Raw genomic sequence first — 18,975 nt, forward strand, 5'->3', positions numbered from 1 at the left:
GGAGTCCATTATTAAGTATGAAATTGTGGCATATCTAGATAGCAGTGATAGGATTGGCCCGAGCCAGCATGGATTTACCAAGGGTAAATCATGCTTGACTAATCTGTTGGAGTTTTTCGAGGATGTAACCAGGAAGTTAGACGGGGGAGATGCAGTGGATGTAGTGTACCTTGATTTTCAGAAGGCATTTGATAAGGTCCCACGTAGAAGATTGGTGGGTAAAATCAAAGCTCATGGCATCAGGGGGAAGGCATTGACATGGATAGAACACTGGTTGGCAGATAGAAAGCAAAGGGGAGGTGTGAATGGGTGTTTCTCGGAATGGCAGGTGGTGACTAGTGGGGTGCCACAGGGCTCGGTATTGGGACCACAGCTGTTTACCACTTACGTTAATGATTTGGATGAAGGCATTTGGATGAAGGTTTAGAGTTGGGTAAGGGAGAAATACAAAGAGATCTCGGAGTCCTTGTTCAGCTGTCACTGAAAGTGAATGAGCAAGTGCAGCAGGCAGTGAAGAAGGCTAATGGAATGTTGGCCTTTATTGCAAAGGGAATTGAGTACAAGAGCAAGGAAATCCTCTTGCATTTGTACAGAGCCCTGGTGAGACCTCACCTGGAGTATTGTTTACAGTTTTGTTCTTCAGGGTTAAGGAAGGACATCCTGGCTGTAGAGAAAGTGCAGCGTAGATTCACGAGGTTAATTCCTGGGGTGTCTGGACTGTCTTACGCAGAGAGGTTAGAGAGACTGGGCTTGTACACGCTGGAATTAAGGAGATTGAGAGGGGATCTGATTGAAGCATGTAAGATTATTAAGAGATTGGAATAGATAGAGGCAGGAAATATGTTCCAGATGCTGGGAGAGTCCAGTACCAGAGGGCATAGTTTGAGAATAAGGGGTAGGTCATTTAGGACAGAGTTAAGGAAAAGCTTCTTCTCCCAGAGAGTTGTGGGGGTCTGGAATGCACTGCCTTGGAAGATAGTGGAGGCCAATTCTCTGGATGCTTTCAAGAAGGAGCTAGATAGGTATCATGGATAAGGGAATCAAGAGATATGGGGACAAAGCAGGAACAGGGTATTGATAGTAATTGATCAGCCATGATTTCAAAATGGCGGTGCAGGCTTGTAGGGCCGAATGGTCTACTGCACCTATTGTCTATCGTCACAGGAGTAACACTGACATGATGAAGGAAGCACTGAACACAGCCAGAGAAGGAAGACGTTTATTGCTGCCAAAAACACCAGTAGTGTAATGGGCAGAAAATATAAATACAACCGTTGCACATGAACTTTTAGCATTGCTCATTTTCGAATTATGATAACTCAGAACTTGTAGTAGGATGCAGCAAATTGAAGTCCTTTACTACACAGGAGAATGAGACATCTAGAGTTTACTCCAGTGTCATGGTGAACATCCTCTTATCATCAGTCGATGCTCTGAAGCATGTACCAGGAAATGTCGATGGATATTTGCCACACACACACATGCAGAAATAAAAATCATATTACTGGAGCTGGATTTCCTCAGCGAAAGCTTAGCTTACAATTGAGACTGGATACAATTGGAAAGGACGGTGAGTTGTTTCCTCTGGAGCACCAGATCCTGTGTGGAATTCCGATGAAGGTTTATAAGTTTAAAAGAGGCATAGATAGAGTAGACAGGGAGTATCTGATTCCCGGGGTTGAAATGTCAAATACCAAAGGGCAGGCATTTAAAGTGAGAAGGCGTGTGTTCAAAGGGCATGTGAGGCGTAGGGTTTTGTTTTATTCAGAGAGTGGTGGATCACTGGAATGCACAGTTCTTAATAGATCTTAACAGACCTTTACTTCTGACAAACCACAAAGTCACCTGTTCTGTGGTGGGTATCCGCTTCTCAGACTTTCGCCCATATTTTCCTGTGAATTGACAAGAAACAAAGAATTGTGAATTCAACTTGCAGCTCAGTTATCTCAGACCATTGAATTTCTTGCCCATGGAAGAATTCCTCACCGTGTTTTCCGGAGGTCGGGTTTGAGAATATAGAGATCGGGTATGAGGACAGATGACACATTATAGTTGAGTGAATGACACACACCAATCCTCATGGAGGGATCAGAAATGCAGTGAGGGAGCCATTTAAAGTTCCTGGGGGCCAGTGTGTCCGAGGAGCTAACCTGGACCCAACATATTGATACAGCTGTAAAGAAGGTGTGACGGCGGCTATATTTCAATAGGAATTTGAGGAGATTTGGAATGTCACCAAAAATGCTATGCTTTCTTGGAAGCTTGACAAAATTTGAATTATTATCTGAAACATTGACAAATTTCTACAGATGTCTGTTAGAGAGTTATTGACTGGTTTTATCTTGGCCTGATATGGAAGCATCAATGCCATTGTACGGAAAAGCCTGTAATATGTACTAAATATGGCCCAGTCCGTCATTTGTGAACCTCACCCACCATTGAACACAGGAAAGTATTCGGCACCAGTTCTCACTATTTAGTTTGACCAATCAGCTCCTCAGAAAATATTACCAAAATATTACCCCGTCCACTTCCCACCCAACTGGTGCATCAATCAAAGTATCTTCTCGATGAATAAACCCTGAAGTATCATGGGAACATTTCCATTACAAGACCTACACGATTTTCTATAACTGTCCGTGAGTAACTTCTAGTGGGAAATTGTAATTGACAATGTTTTCAGCCCTGTTGGGGATGCCTGCCTCAAGTAACATTCATCTATTTTGTCTAGTCAAACCAATCTCCCATTCATTACTATTCCAGCCAATTAACTTCTGAAAATATATACTCATGATGGCAAATCGACTTTATTGCATATGGCATGACTTAAGGAAGAGCTAATGCATAATCTATGTTCTGTGTGCTGTCTGTCCCTTCATCTTTGTGATGTTGCTGCATGCAAATTTTCCTTGGTACTGAATCCGTACCTCACTCAACTTATGATAATAAGAATAAACTCAATTTGACTTGGAAAAATTAATGTTTTTTTATTGCATTTCAGTATGTTCATTATATCAAAAAATAGATGTTTGACTTTAAATAAAATGTTGTTTGGAATATTAATGATCTGACACATTTGATTTAGTCAAAGCCCAAAGCATCATTGAGGATCCCTGGCACATATCTCCCAATCACTTTGACCTATAATCATCGGGAAGGAGGCACTGGAGCTTGAGGACTATGACTGCTAGACTGGGTAATAGCTTCGTTCATTAGGTTACAAAACCAATGAATGCCCTGCCACTCCCGAGCTCTCATCACAAGACAGTGAGCTCTTTACTGTTAGTTGTTTTTTTAATGTGCTGCACACTGCATGCATTGTGAATTATATTTTATTCACTTATTTTTGACAATATTTAGTTTTATGTGCTTTGTGCGATCAATGTTCTGTGGTTGGAGCACGTTGTAGAGGAATGTTGTTTCGTTTGGTTGTATATCTGTAAAGAAAATTCAACAATGAACACTGTTAAAGAAGTGGAGGTAAGACAATCCTACCTGTGAAGAAATTCCCTCTGCATTACTGTTTAATCTGATATCAAGTCGTCTGACCCCTCGGGCTTTGGAAAACTCAGTGTTAACAAGCAGCAGGAGAAACACCAGGACGACAAGTGTTTTTTGGAAGGCCATTATCTGGAGGAAGGTATCTCACTTTTGATAGCTCTGGTAAAGAGAAAAGGAGGACATTGAAAGCTTATGGATATTGAAAGACCTAGATAGAGTTGAAGTAGAGAGGATGTATTTTGTGGTGGTGGAGTTTGGGACCAGACGGTACAGCCTTGGAGTAGAAGTATGTCCCTTTACAACAGGGATGAGGAGGGATTTCTCGAGCCAGAAGGTGGTGAATCTGTGGAATCTGTGAAGCTAAGTGATTGGGGATGTGTAAAGTGGAGATTGATAGATTATTCATTAGTATGTTTGTGAAAGGTTCCTGACCAGGGGAAGCAAATGGGGTTGAGAGGGATAATAAATCAGCCAAAATGGAATGGTGGGGCAAACCCTTTGGGTTTAAATGGACTAATTCTGCTCCTATGACTTTTGGAAACTACAAATTGAGAGGTAGAATATTTCAGAAAACTGAGAATACAGGTAAAGTGAATACAGACATACTTCTATATGACAAGAATGACTTATCGTTGGATAGCTGGGACAGTAAATTAGATCAGTTTTAAAGGCAATACTGTATTTTTGTAGTTTAGTTGTGTGTGTTCAACAATAGGCTATAGTATATCTGTGCTGAATTCAGTTCCCACATATTGTCTTGTACAGTCAGATACCTGTCACTGAAGGTAATAGATTATCTGCAGAAGTACAGACTCTAGTAGCCTTGAAGACTACTTTAGAACACCCTTCAATTGTAGATAGAATAACATTAAAATTACTATTCTCTTCTTTAATCACAGAGAGTATGAATTTAGATTCCATTCCGTATGAGCTGCAAGTTCCTGTACTGCTGCCTTTGCTGAGCTGATTGTTTTCCATTTCCCTAAAGTTGTTTTTATGCTGAGTTCGTATCAGTGTCAAGTGTGACCAGGTGGTGTGATTCTTCCCTTGAGGCTATAGAATGGGTTCAAGGTCCAATCTTGTGAACAGTTCAAATTCTAGGATGCTATTTCAATGCAGCTCTGAAGCAATCCAGGCAGAGATGCTAAAGCCTCTTGAGTGATTTCCATGTACCTTGGAAAAGATGGGCAAGTTCTCCCTGGTGTTCAGTCCTTGTCCTTTCTATCAGTGTCATTATAAAACACATTGTCGTAACGTTGCTGCATGAGTGAGATTGGATGCTGTTTTTTCAATTTATCAGAAACTCTACTTCTAAAATACCTCAATGACAGAGAAATGGTTCAGGGCAGCCCAATCAGAGCATAATACATTCAATGGCCACTTTATTATGGACACCCGTGCATCCCACTACACTTGTTAGTGCCGATATCTCATCATCCAAAATTTTCGATGTAACTTAATGCATAAAAGCATGCAGGAATGGTCAAGAGATTCATTTGCTGTTGAGACCAAACATCAGCATAGAAGAGAAATGAGATCTTAGTGACCTTGACCATGGATTGATCACATGTGCCAGGCAGGGTGGTTTGAGAATCTCAGAACCTTCAGCGACTTTCATGTACAAGAGATTCCAGCGTTTAAAGATAAGTCATCTGATCTTTGGCAGTTCTATGGGTGAAAATATTTGTTTCTGTGATATGTCAGACTGTTTAAGGTGACAGAAAGGTGCTATTAACTCAAATTACGACATGTTAAATCAATGGTGTGCAGAAGAACATCTCATGAACATGGAATGTCGAAACTAATTTAACGTCATTGCTGCTTGTGTAGTTTAGGAGCCAACATGTTTAATGATATTGTGAGAGATTTAAAATTCTAATTGGAATCTTTACCTTGAGTTTAGAAATAGCAAGTTGTAAATTGCAAAGGATTTAACCAACAGCTACAAAGTAACAGTCAAACATGTCAGTTTGCTATGAAAATGCTTTGAGAACATAGAACAATGACGAGTACAGCACAGCACCAGGCCATTTGGGCCACAATGTTGTGATGAACTAGCTATAAAGCAAATCAAAAACACCCAAACACTAATCCTTCCTGTCTATACCATGTCCATACCCTCCATCTTCCTGCAATCCTCTATCAGATTACCCCTCAGCCTTTGGAGCTCCAGTGGAAACAACATTTTATTACGCCTCCTGTGATAGCACACACCCTCTAAATGAAGCAGCATCCTGGTAAACATATTCTTCACCCTCTCCAAAGCCTCCACATCCTTCCAAGAGTGGGGCGACCAGTACTGTATGCAGTCATCCAGATGTGGCCCAACGAGAGTCTTACAAAGTAGGAACATGACTATTGAGCTAAATTATTTGAATAATAAATGCAAGCATGTTGTAAGCCTATTTCTAAACAACATACCAACTTGTGTAGCTACTTAGAACTAGCAATGAACTAGGATGCCATGATCTCTCTGCTCAGCAACACCAAAGGACCTTGCCCATAACAGTGTTCTGTCTTGCGTTTGCCTTACTGAGGTGCAATTCGTCACATTTATCTGGGTCAATTTCCATTTGCCATTTCCCAGCCTATATCTGCAATTGATCTACATTTTGCTAAATTTATTGCCAGTTCTCCACACTATCCACAGCTCCATCAATTGTTTCATCATCTGCCAATTTACCAATGAAGCCATCTCCATTTAATGCTTGTCAATAATTATTTCAGAAAGACTCAGACAAATCAGATTTACCTGTAACAAAGAAATCGAAGTTGCTTTCTTTGAGCTGCTGTATCAGATTTCGGTGGTTTTCCCCTATATATTGTGATTCAGGGAGGGGAACAACCTCAAATGGAGTATTTTGCAATGGCGCAAATATTTGGATAAGCATGTTTGTGAAGAGTAATCAATGCACTGTGACTATGAACAAACAGTTCATATCTTAGTGTATTCAAATGGGGATCTTAAATACTCACTGTGCCTGGAGATGAAATCCACATATTTACAAAATCAAAGTGAACACTCTTACTCTTAGGAGAAGTAAGAACCAAGATGCACTTATACCTCATCCGTAGCATGGACTCTCAAATTGCACCGTCCACTGCAATCTTGGTCAGCAACCAATAATTTCCTATCTTTTTCCTTCCTGTTTTCCTCAGGAGTAGAGTGACATTTGTGATTTCCCGGTCACGGGGAGCAATTCCTGACTAATTATTCTTGCACTATGAATGCCTTCACAATCGCTTCAGCCTCTTTTTGCGAATCCGTGGTGTCTTGTCCATCCACCGTCAGGATTTACAACTCTCCAAGCAATATCTCCTTATTAAAAGTGATGATACTCAATGCCGCCCAGGCTTCAATTTCTGGCATCTCTTCATGACGGAAAACATTGGAGACTGACACAAAGTACGTGTACAGTTCTCTGCCGTTTCAGTGTATCTGACAACTTCTCCAGTGTCATTTCCCAGAGGTCCAATATCCATTCTACACTCTCTTTTACTGTTTATACATCTGTAAAAGTACTCTTTGTATCCTCTTTAATATTCACAAAAAGAATTAGGTTTAATATCACTGCTATATGTCTTGAAATTTGTTATGCTCGAGAAGTACATCGTAATACATTATAATAAAACCAGTAAATCACAGTTAGATTTCTATAAAAATAGTATAAAAAAGTTAGATAAGTAAGAAATCCGATGTCAGATGGGAAGAGGCTGTCGCTGAACCATTGAGTGTGTGCCTTCAGGCTCCTGTACCTCCTCCATGATGGTAGAAATGGGAAGAAGGCATGTCCTGGGTGGTGGTGGTCCCTCATGATGGATGCTGCCTTTTTGAGGCAGCGCTCGTCAGTGATGTCATGGATGCTATTATTTCATCCATACTTTTCCTTAATTCTATTGTAATTATTCTGCACATTATTCTACACCTTCTGCATTATTAATGTATTACCTTATCCTACCTCATTACACTGTGTAACGATATGATTTGATTTGTCTCAAGGGTACACATGCAAAAATATTCACTATTGCGGTACCTATGGCAATAATAAAAACATTCCAATTCCAATCTGTTGAACCCACTTCCCAGCTATTTAGTGAAATACTGTCCACAGCCCTAGTTATGTGATTTGTCAGGACTTCAGACCTAGCATGTTTCAGCTGGAACCTGTCCAATCAAATCATCTCCATCCTTCCCCAATAGTGGAAGCAAAGTACCATGAATCTAAGCATTCTTCTCTTCCTCCAGTCAGCCCTCCTGTCACCCGGAGCCATTGAATCGTCTTGACTTAAGGAAGGACAGCTGTCGCCTATTAGGGGGCAGGTGTTTATAAGGGACTCGGGGACTGAGCCTGGGTGTGGGTTGTCCTACTCCGAAGCCGGTTTTACCCGATCTGTACCTGGGCTGCCGGCTCTGAATTCGGCTCTTTCCCTGGTTGCCGGCCTGCTCGGAATCCTGTTTTGCCCTGTTGCCGGCCTCTTCTGCATCTGTTCTTTCGGTTGGTCTTGTTCCACTGCTTCTCTCGTGTGCGCTGGTCCCGCTGTTCCACCTTAGTCGCCTTGCCTGCGCTGTCACGCTGTCGGTTGCCCTTCCCAATAAACCAGTGTATCACGGTAGCCCTGCTGCTCTCCCTGGATCCAGCTTTCTTCTGATTCCTTGCCTCCCTCGGGCAGGCCTGGTTGGACTGCCGCTGCCCGTTGGGGATTCTGCCCTTTCCACCCGTTGCTCACTAAGGGTTGTGCCCCGCACCTGCCCAGGTGTCCGCTCCTTGCCGATGCCTCCGTGTTTTTAGCCTGGGAGGTGGCCCTGCCCGGGATCCATGCGGCCCGCCACGAGCTCTGGGATCCTCCTGACCTATCACGAAATCGGGAATCCAGCCCCGCCTGCATAAGCCCCTGCATGCCATGGCATCCCCATCCTATCCTACCCCTAGTACTTCAGTGCCTGCGTTCTGCATTCGGGTCCAATCCTGTCCCCGTCCTGACAAGCTCCTGGAGACTTGATACTATCAAAAGGCTTGTCAGGAGGCAGATAAGAGTCAGGAGTCTAGATGTAGGGATGAGAGTGATGAAAAATCAGAATGTGTAAGGATGGGATTTCTCTATTAGGTCGCCAGATAGAGTTTGAATAACCAACAGACTTATGATCTGTTATGGCTTCTGTCACATGAAGTGGATGCTTTTCACTGGGTACTGAAAAACAAATGGAAAGTTAAAACCAGTAAATTCCATGAATGGATGGTTACGTACTCGTGACATGACAGTGGTACCCTTGTCACTTGACAGGGGTTGAAGCTGTACTGGACTTGAGGTAATGGTCTTGTGATGGTGAAATGACGTCATTTTCCCGCCAGTAGAGATCATGTGACAGGTTCTTTTTCAGGTTATAAAAGGAAGACCCCACCCTGTGAGGAGGGGCAGCTCGTGTCTGGATTTGTCAAGTTGATTTCATGCCACTGCGTGATTTAATGGGATGACGCAGTTTAGTTGAAGGATGAAGTTTTATCAAATGCCTAAAGTTTAAAAGATCATTGCCAGCAGGTTCGTGAAATACTGCTAGTTCTGAAATCAGTGGAGAGTGAAGATCGAAGATCGAGGAGGATCTATTTCGACGGTGAAACGGGTTCGACCATATTTAATCCTTATTCGAAAGGATTTCGTGGACTGTTCACGTGTTAATCTGTGCGGGAAAGCAGGAGATTGAGGACAGTGTGATAAAGGAAAGGTCAGTGCCTTTAAGCCGTTCCGTTTTGTAAATTCGTCATGGGAGAAGTTCGACATCGGGTATCGAAGTGAAGCGACGTGAAAGAAAATTTAAATAGTCTTATAAAGTCTCTCCTTTTAGCTGAACTGTGAACATATCGAACTTTTGGCAATACTACTTTAAAGAACTGTTTTTGCAATATCGCTTTAAGGACTGTTTGAGCTGCCGCACAGCACCTGTTTCCGGTTACGTTAGTGTTTGGTTACTTTTGGGGGGTTTGTTTTCTGTGTTTAATAAATGTGTTATTTGTTATACAGAACCCCTGGCCGAACTCATATACTCATCGTTGCCGGAATACGTAACAGGATGACGTCAGCTTTTCTGTCAATGCAGAAGCATCTCACCCACTTCCACGTAGCAAATCAGTGGTCAGCACTTTACACCACTTAATATCTTTGAATCCAAACCCCAGCTCCTGAAGGGAAAAAGGTAGGTCATCAGGCATCGTGAATAAATTATTGAGATTTATTTCTCGTCAGCTGAGGAATACTATGTTACCCTGCAGACTTTGTATGAATTGAACGAGTTGGTCTTTGTGCAATAGATGTCAAGTCTGATCTCTCATTGCGACTAATACGTATCTCTGGAGGGAAATCCCCATAACTGGACAACTGTAAATCCTGCATTGGACTCAATGTGCTCCACCATAGACTTTCCAAAGAGAGAGAGTGACATTCCACAGATCTTCCCAGTTCACAAGCTGGGAAATCCTCTGGCTAAATTCATCTCAGATTTACTAAGTACAAACTAAGTTAATAGACATGTTTATACCATTTAGAAGACATTTGGACATGTGCATTGATTAGAAAGGTTTAGAGGGTCATTGAGGGCAAATAAGAAGCTCATTCAGGTAACTTGCTCAGAGTGGATGTGTTTGGCTGAAGTGCCTGTTTTCTGTGTAGTATATTTCTCCAAATCTATTTTATTAAGTAGTTCAGATTATTTTCTTTTTGTAATAGTGGACATGTGTTTTCAGCCGATGAATCTTTAACACTGAGTTTGTGGAAAAAGCTCCTCACTGATTGCCGATGTCAGCAGAGCAGCAGCTCGCTCTGGAACTGGCCCTGTGCTCTTCGAGTCCAGCTGATGTGCAGTCAGCTGGCAAACCAGTGCAGAGGATCAATTGTCAAACTGATCTACTGTCACTAGTGCTTCCAGCTCCCCTGTAAGCTGACTCCGTTATCGAGTGTGACTTTATATATAGAAAGCAGCACTCAGCTTTCGGGCTTAATACTGAATTAACCCCATGGACTGGCGTTATGAAGTGTCTGTGGGCCAAGATGGAAACATACCCAGATGAATTGTCTTAGGCCATGCTGAGCAGGCTCTCCAGAGAACAATTGTAGTAAGAGGACAGCTTGCATAATGTAGATTTTGAGTGAATGATGAGTGATAATCTCAAACATTTTAGAATCTCAGTGTTTCCTGTGGGACTACTAAACCTGTTCCACTGTCCAGCAGAGATCAGAGGCTGGTCACTGTCTGAACTTGATACATTCATGGTGTTCTTTGCCTTACATCCACATCAGGTTTAAAAATGTTACTGGTGTTTATCTGCTGCACCTATATTTCCAGTACGCTCATCGCTACCCTTTCAGTGACAGATCTGAATGCCACTCGTATTGACCCAGACATTTACATTCGGACCTAAAATATCCTCTTCTACACCTCACCAATTGTTCACTTACATCGAAACTGTGCATCGTATTCCAATATATTTTATGTGCAGTCACAAAAAGTACAAATTGATCAATGTATATTTCACCCTTTGTGTGTTCTACTGGTGCCTGTCGACCATGTGGCCTTGCTTATCTTGTTGCTGCTCAGTTCTGTTATTCAGCTGATGGAAGACTGACGTATCATAGAGGGAGAAAGATGAACTTAGAGAAATGGAGACTGCAAGAACTGCTTCTGTTCCCAGTCATTCTCCATGACAACAAGAATTCTGGACTGGCTGGTTGACAGGACACGCTCAAGGAACAAAGACAGAATGAATGTTAACAACGTTTGAGGGCAGCATTAGTGAAATAACAAAGTTAAATTTGTTCAGGTCTCGTACCACACATCCGCCAATCTGTTTGACACCCACAATCTTTAGGAATTAAATGCTGGAGCTTCAGGTCTACGACTGCCAGACTGGGTAACAGCTTCTTCCCTCAGGCTGAGAACCTAATAAATATCCTCGCACCACCAAGGTCTCATCACGAGCAATGTGAGCTGTTTATTGTTTACTGTTTACTCTTTACAATTCACCCGTGCTGCCCACTGCATGTATTGTGAATTTTATTTTAGCCATTTATTTGTGATAATGGTGTGTTTTATGTGCTGTGCTTTGTGGGTATATGTTTTCTGAGTGCACCATGGTTTGGAGGAACATTTCTTTATTTGGTTGTCTGTACTTGAACTTGAGTTACTGAACCTGTTGAGCTAGTGTATTTGTCGGTGTGGGTTAACAATGCACAAATTACAGAAGTGGAGGAAAGTCAAATTCACCTGTGCAGACTGAGGTAGATCCACTTTGCCTCTGATACTTTTGAGTATAAATTGGGCTCTGGAAAACTCAGGGTTAACAAACAGAGGCCAAGTGTATTTTGAAAAGGCATTTACCTTTAGGAAGAGATCTCACTGTTCATGGCTTTGGGAGAAATTCATTGAAACAGGCGGGTTTGTGGATCTTGGATATGAAGTAGAAATGTTGGTTATGGGGTTAGGGTACTATTATGTTGGTGGCAGTCTAACATGTCTGGTGCAATGAAAATGCTTTGAAAACAATGCAGAGTACTGTTGGAGGAGACAGTCTATGGGGGAAGCAACTATGGTGGCACTTCTGACACAGAGTCTGCCCCTGTGACTCAGATGACAGGGACATCAAAGATGCAATAATAACAGGGTTGACTTAGTGGGCGATTTTAATTTCCCAAATATCAATTAGCATCTCCATAGAGCAAGCGGTTTAGATGGAGTGGCATTGTTAGGTGGGTTCAGGAAAGTTTCTTGCCAAAATATGATGATAAGCCTACATGAGGAGAGGCTGTACTTGATCGAGTATTGGGAAATGAACCTAGTCAGGTGTCAGGTCTCTCAGTGGTAGAGCATTTTGGAGATAGAGATCACAATTCTATCTCCTTTACCATGACATTGGAGAGGGATAGGAACAGATAAGTTAGGAAAACGTTTAATAAGAGTAGGGGGAAATATCATGCTATCCGGTAGGAACGTGGAAGCTTGAATTGGGAGCAGATGTTATCAGCAAATGTATGGCAGAAATGTGGTAAATGTTCAGTGGATGTTTGTGTGGATTCCTGAAGAGATGTGTTCTAATGAGACAGGGAGAGGATGGTACGGGACAGGAACCATGGGGTACAAATGCTGTTGTAAATCTAATCAAGAGGAGAGCAAAAGCTCATGAAAGGTGCGAAAGACTAGATAATGATTGAGATCTAGAAGATTGAGGCCAGAAGCGGCCAGGTGAAGGATTGATGAGCAGGATAAAGGAAAACCCCAAGGCATTATACAATGACAGGAATAGCAAGGGGATAAGACGTGAGAGAGTAGGACCAATAAAGAGTGCCGGGGGATACGTGTGAATGGAACACAGGCGACTGTGGAAGGCGAGGAGTGGAGCCCATGGCAATGATATTTGCTTCATGAATGGGGACAGAAGTAGTTCCGGAGGATTGGAGTGTTGCAGATCTTGTTCCATTATTCAACAAAGGAAGCAGAGTTAGCCCGGGAAATTGAAGACCAGTGAGTCTTACTTCAGTTGATGGTTAGTACTTTGGTGGAGAGATCCCGTGAGGTCGAATTTATAAACATATGGAGAGGTATAATATGATTATAAATTAAAAGCATGGCTTTGTCAAAGAAGGCTGTGCCTTACGAGTCTGATTGAATTTTTTGAGGATGTAACTAAATATATTGATTAAGGTAGAGCGGAAAATTTAGTGTATATGGACTTTAGTAATGCAATTCATATGATATCTCATGGAAAGCTTATGGAGAAACTAAGCAGGCATGGGATCCAAGGGACATTGCTTTGAGCATCCAGAACTAGCTTGCCCACAGATGGAAAAGTGTGATATTAAACGAGTCATATTCTGCATAGAGTTCGGCGACCAGTGGTGTGCCTCAGGGACCTGTTCTGGACGGCCTTCTCATTCTGATTTTTATAAATGGTCTACATGAGGAAGTGGAAGAGGATTTAGTAAATTTGTTGATGTCACAGAGGTTGGGCGTGTTGTGGATAGTGTGGAAAGCTGTCAGATTTCACAGCAGAACATTGATATGGTGCAAAACTGGGCTGAGAGTTGGCAGATGGAGTTCAACAAAGATAATGTGAGGTGGTTCATTTTGGTAGGTGAATTATGATGTCAGAATATAGTATTAATGGTAAAATTCTTGGCAGTGTGGAGGAACAGAGGGATCTTGGGGTCCAAGTCCATAGGACACTCAAAGCTGCTGTTCAGGTTGACTGTGGTTGATGAGACATATGGTGCATTGGCCTTCACCAACTGTGGGATTGAGATCAAGAGCCGAGAGGTTAATATTGCAGCTATATAGTACTCCTGTCAGACCCCACTTGGAATACTGTGTCCAGTTCTGGTCGCTGCACAAAAGGAAGAATGTGGAGACTACAGAGAGGGTGCAGAGGAGATTTACGAGGATGGTCCCGGTAGTGAGGAGCATGCCCATTGAGAATAGATTGAATGATCTTGTCCTTTTCTTCTCAGAGCATCGAAGGATGAGTGGTGACATAATAGAGGTGTATAAGATGATCAGGGGCTTTGTTTGTGCAGATAGTCAGAGGTCTTATCCCAGGGCTGAAAAGGCTAATGTGTGAGGGCACATTTTGAAGGTGTTTGGAAGTAGATACAGAGGAGATGTCAGGGGTAAGTATTTTAAGCAGTGAGTGATGAGTTCGTGGAATGGTGCAGGAGGATACAATAGGGTATTTGAAGAGTCTCCTGGGATGGAACATGGAGTTTAGAAAAAATAGAGGGCTATGTGTAATCCGGGGTAAATTCGAAATTCAAAAAAATGTTCGGTAAACCATTGTGGGCCAAAGGACCTGCATTGTGCAGGAAGTTTTCCATGTTCTATGTTCTAAATGCTCTTCATATTACAAGACATTCAATCCTCGGTTTTATATTCTGATTCTCTTGAAATAAAATTTTACACGGCATTTACCTTCCTGACCACAGAATCAACCAACAAATTAAGTTTTCAAATGCTGCACAGGAATCCCAAATGCTTTTGCACTTCAGATTTTTATGTTTTATTTCCATTTAGAAAGCAGTAAAACTTTCATTTCTTCTAACAAAGTTTACAACCATAAACCTCTCAACATTGGATTCATCTGCCACTTATTTGACCATTCCCTTAATGTGTCGAATTCTTCTGTATCTTCCCTATTCTTTCAAATCTACCTGCCGATTCACTTCTCTTTGTATCGTCTGCAAACTTTGCAACAAGGCCATCAATTCCATCAGGTCCATCAATCCCATCATTCAAATCATTCTCATATAATAAAAAAAAATTGGTCACAACACAAAGCCATGAGGAACACCAATAGTCAAGGTAATGAATCAGAAAAGGATCCCATTCTCCCCGCTCTTTTCCTCCTGCTAAGCAGCACTTCTTGAATCCGTGCTGGTATCTTTTCAATAATACCATGGGTTTATAGTTTGTTAAACAGCCTTATGTGTGGCAGCTTGTGAAAAGCCTTCTGAAAATCTATGTCCACAACATCAACGTATCTACATCGACACAACATCAACATATTTGTCTATCTTATTTTTTTCTTTCTTCAAAGAATTCCAACAGATTAGTCAGGCATGGTTTTCTCAAGGAAACCCTGCCTCCGACAAGCTATTCGTACCTCCCAGAATCCCTAAACCACATCCTTTACAATCAACTCCAACATCGTCCCTACCACTAAAGTCTGATTATCTGGCCCCTTCTTTCCTATCTTCTGCCTTTCACATTTCTCAAAGAGTGGGGCGACTGGGACGTTCCGGAGTTTGGAGAACAATTCCAGTCCCATCATGCTCGGAGTCTCTTTACATCCACTGAGTGGAAAGCTTGGGATATTCCCGACTGATCGAGTTTCTTTTCACGGTTCAAAGACCGATAGGCTTGGGAATTGATCATTACAAATTGTCCTGTGATTACACAGCTTGTACCTTGGTTTACTAGGTGGCGCAGCTTGAGGGGATGGAAGTCCTTGTTCCATCTTGCATCTCAATAAATAAGTAAATAATAGATTTGGGGCATCACATCTGAACTGCGGAGGAATTTGGGGTGGGAGAAAAAAAATGATCAGTGGTCCTGGTCCAGGTGAGTCCAGCAAATAGGATAACCACTGAAAAGTGACTGCTAAGCAGCTAAGAAATAAATATAGGAATCAGAATCAAAAGGTTAATATACTCTGCATTGTTATGTAAAGTGCGTGCGCTTGTTACAGGATCAATTAGATTAGGGAGTTAAAAGTGTGCCTCAAAGACTGGAGGAAGATTGCTGATATTCATGATACTTTGGTCCCACTTTTGGGGAGGAATGGAGATGATTTGATTGGACAGGGTACAGCTGAATCATGCTCGGACTGAGGTCCTGACAAGTCACATAACTACGGCTATAGACAGTCTTTCACTAAATTGCAGGGAAATGGGTTCAACAGATTGGAAATGTTATGGATGATGTTTAAGTGTATCTTGTTTCTCACTTCTTCTGGCAGCAATAGTGTTAACTTTGATGTCTAAATATGTGGATTTGATCCCAGGGACAGTGCGGACATACGACCCCCAACTGACGACACTGAGTCAGGACCTGTTTGTTCATGGTCACCTTCAATTGATTATTCTTGGCAAACTTGTTTATCCAAATAGAAGCTATTTACATAGAGCTTGATAAGGGTAGGCAGTGCGTGTATCTACATTGATTTTACTCAGGCGCTGGGCAAAGTCTTTTTGGATGGTAATCCGGAAAATTCAGATGCATGTGGTTGGCAAGGAATTGGCTGTTTGGAGTCAGTACTGGCTTTCGCATAAGAGACAGGAGGAGTGGTTAAAGGAAAACATTGGAGCTGGAGGTCTTCGATTAGTGGAGTTTCACAGCGATCTATTATGGGACCTCTGCTGCTTGTAATGTCTCTAGATGTCCTGGATGAAAATGTAGATGGATTCGTTAGTAAATTAGCAGATGATACCAGGATTGACGGAGCTGTGGATAGTACAAGGGAGTGGCAATAAATACAACAAAATATAGATCAGTTGCAGATATAGGCTGAGAAATGGCAGATGGAATTTGACCCAGAGAAATGTGAGGAACTGCAACTCTGCAGGGCAAATGCAAAGAGACAGAACTCTGTTATGGACAAGGTCTTTTAGAGTGTTGCTGAGCAGAGATCATGGCATCCCCATTCATTGCTAGTTGAATGTAGCTACACAGGTTGATATGTTGCTTCAGAGAAGCTTACAGAATGCTTTCATTTATTTGTCCAGGTACTGAGTTCAAAATTCATGTTCCAACTTGGTAAAACTCTCGTTGGGCCACGTCAGGATCACTGCATAAAGTTCTGGTGGCCCCACACTTGGAAGGATGTGGAGGCTCAGTAGAGGGTGCAGAGTATGTTTACCAGGATGCTGCCTCAGTTAAAGGGTGTGTACTATCACAAGAGAGGTAATAAAATAGTTGTTTTCACTGCAACTCCAGAGACTGAGAGGTGATCTGATGCAGGAAGATGGAGGGATTTGGACATGGTGTAGGTAGGAGGGATTAGTGGGTTTGGTTTACCAATGACGGACTGGGCCATATTTACTACTACTGACAGGCTTTTCCGTACAATGGCATTGATGCTTCCATATCAGGCCACGAGAAAACCAGTCAATATACTCTCTAACAAACAACTGTGGAAATTTGTAAATGTTTCAGCTAACATGTCAAATTTTGTCAAGCTTCCAAGAAAGTATAGCGTTTTTGGTGACATTCAAAATCTACTCAAATTTCTATTGAAATATAGCCGCCGAAATACCTTCTTTACCACAGCATAAATATGTTGGGTCCAGGTTAGGTCCTCGGATATTTTCACACCCAGGAACTTAGCTCCCTCATTTAATTTCTGATCCCTCCATGAGGATTGGCGTGTGTTATTCTCTCAACTATTTTCTGTCACCTGTCCTCATACCTGAACCCTTTTCAGTGCAACAGCACTCCAGAAAGCATGCTGTGGAATTCTTCCATGGGCAACAAAGTCAATAGTCTGAGATAACGGAGCTGCAAGCTGAATTCACTGTTCTTTGTTTCTTGTCAATTCACAGGAAAATATGTGCGAAAGTCTGAGATGCATATTCCCACATAGCTGTCCAGAACACAGCAGGTAACCGTTTGGTAAGTAAAGATCTGTTAAGAGCTCGTAAGAACAATGCATTCCAGTCATCCACAACTCTCTGAGTCAAAAGCCTACCTCTCATGTGCCCCTTGAACCCATGCCTTCTCACTCTAGATGCCTGCCCTTTGGTATTTGACATTTCAACCACGGGAAGCAGATACTCCCTGTCTAATCTATCTGTGCCTCTTTTAATCTTATAAATTTTTATCTGATCCCGCCTCAGTCTCTGGTGTTCCAGAGAAAACATTTCAGCTTCCTTTCCAATTGTATCCAGTCTCAATTGTAAGCCAAGCTGATGCTAAGGAAATACACCTCCAGAAATATGATTTTGATTTCTGCAATGAGTATGTGTGTGTATGGCAAATATCCATCAGCATTTCCTGGTGAATGATTCAGAGCACACGACTAATGATAAGAGGATGTTCATCATGACATTGGAGTTGTTTCCTTCTGTGTAATAAAGTACTTCAATTTGCTGCATCCGACTACCACTTCTGAGCTGTTATAATTTGAGAATGAAAAATGCTAAAAGTCCAAGTGCAACTATTTTATTTATATTTTCTGCCAATTACACTACTGACAGTTAGGGCAGAAATAAATGTCTTCCTTCTCTGGCCGTGGTCAGGGCTTTCTTCACCATGTCAGTAGCTTCCTCTTGGGTTTCAGTGCAGTCCAGTACACATCCCACGTGGAGACTGAGGAGAAGCCTTACACTCAGATCTAGAATAATTCTTCATTGCTGTTTCTGGAGCAGTTTGGTCTTACCAGTCAGAGTTGTTATTCCTTGGCTGAACGCCCAGACCCGTGGACCTCTCTTAGCCTGGCCTTTACTTATTGACCTATTTGGTACGGCTGATACTGCCGAGAGCCAAAGCGGAAGCCCCTGTCTCCAGACAACATAGAACTCAGGGTCATTGAGGCACAATGGCCTCCAAACCTAAAGCTTGTGGTCCTCTTTCAGGCCTTTATTTTTTGCTATCCCTTATTTTAAGCATTGGCACAATTTAACATTCATCATAAACCACTTCCTCCTGTATCCAAACCTTTATGAATCAGGTTTTCTATCCGATTCAATGTTAAATGTTTATTTTATTCCATGTTTATGGCTCCAAGCTTTCAGTAACAAATGAATATTGCTGACCTTGTATTGTAGATTGGGAATTGCACAGAGGGTCAGGATCACCTAAAGTCTGGATGGTGACAATCTTCAATCTTCCATGACTCTTCAGTCAGTGATAAATGGATGCTTTAGTTGTGTCAAAATAATTCGTCATCGGCTAAGCACTATCTCTGAGCTTAGTCTATTTATTTACTCTTTGAATAATTC

At 42.0% G+C, this 18,975-nt stretch overlaps 1 long non-coding RNA gene across 2 annotated transcripts in view; it reads left to right on the top strand.

Moving 5' to 3' along the window:
* LOC132390467 (uncharacterized) overlaps positions 1–18,975 on the top strand; it is a 48,579-nt gene that overhangs the window by 15,280 nt on the left and 14,324 nt on the right. For both annotated transcript variants that reach the window (XR_009510912.1, XR_009510913.1), the window contains exons 3-4: positions 9,520–9,691; positions 17,578–17,647. This is a non-coding gene — a long non-coding RNA (uncharacterized LOC132390467). The remainder of the gene's footprint in view (positions 1–9,519; positions 9,692–17,577; positions 17,648–18,975) is intronic.

Source organism: Hypanus sabinus, unplaced genomic scaffold (assembly GCF_030144855.1).
Source record: "Hypanus sabinus isolate sHypSab1 unplaced genomic scaffold, sHypSab1.hap1 scaffold_913, whole genome shotgun sequence".
Classification (NCBI taxonomy): Eukaryota; Metazoa; Chordata; class Chondrichthyes; order Myliobatiformes; family Dasyatidae; genus Hypanus; species Hypanus sabinus.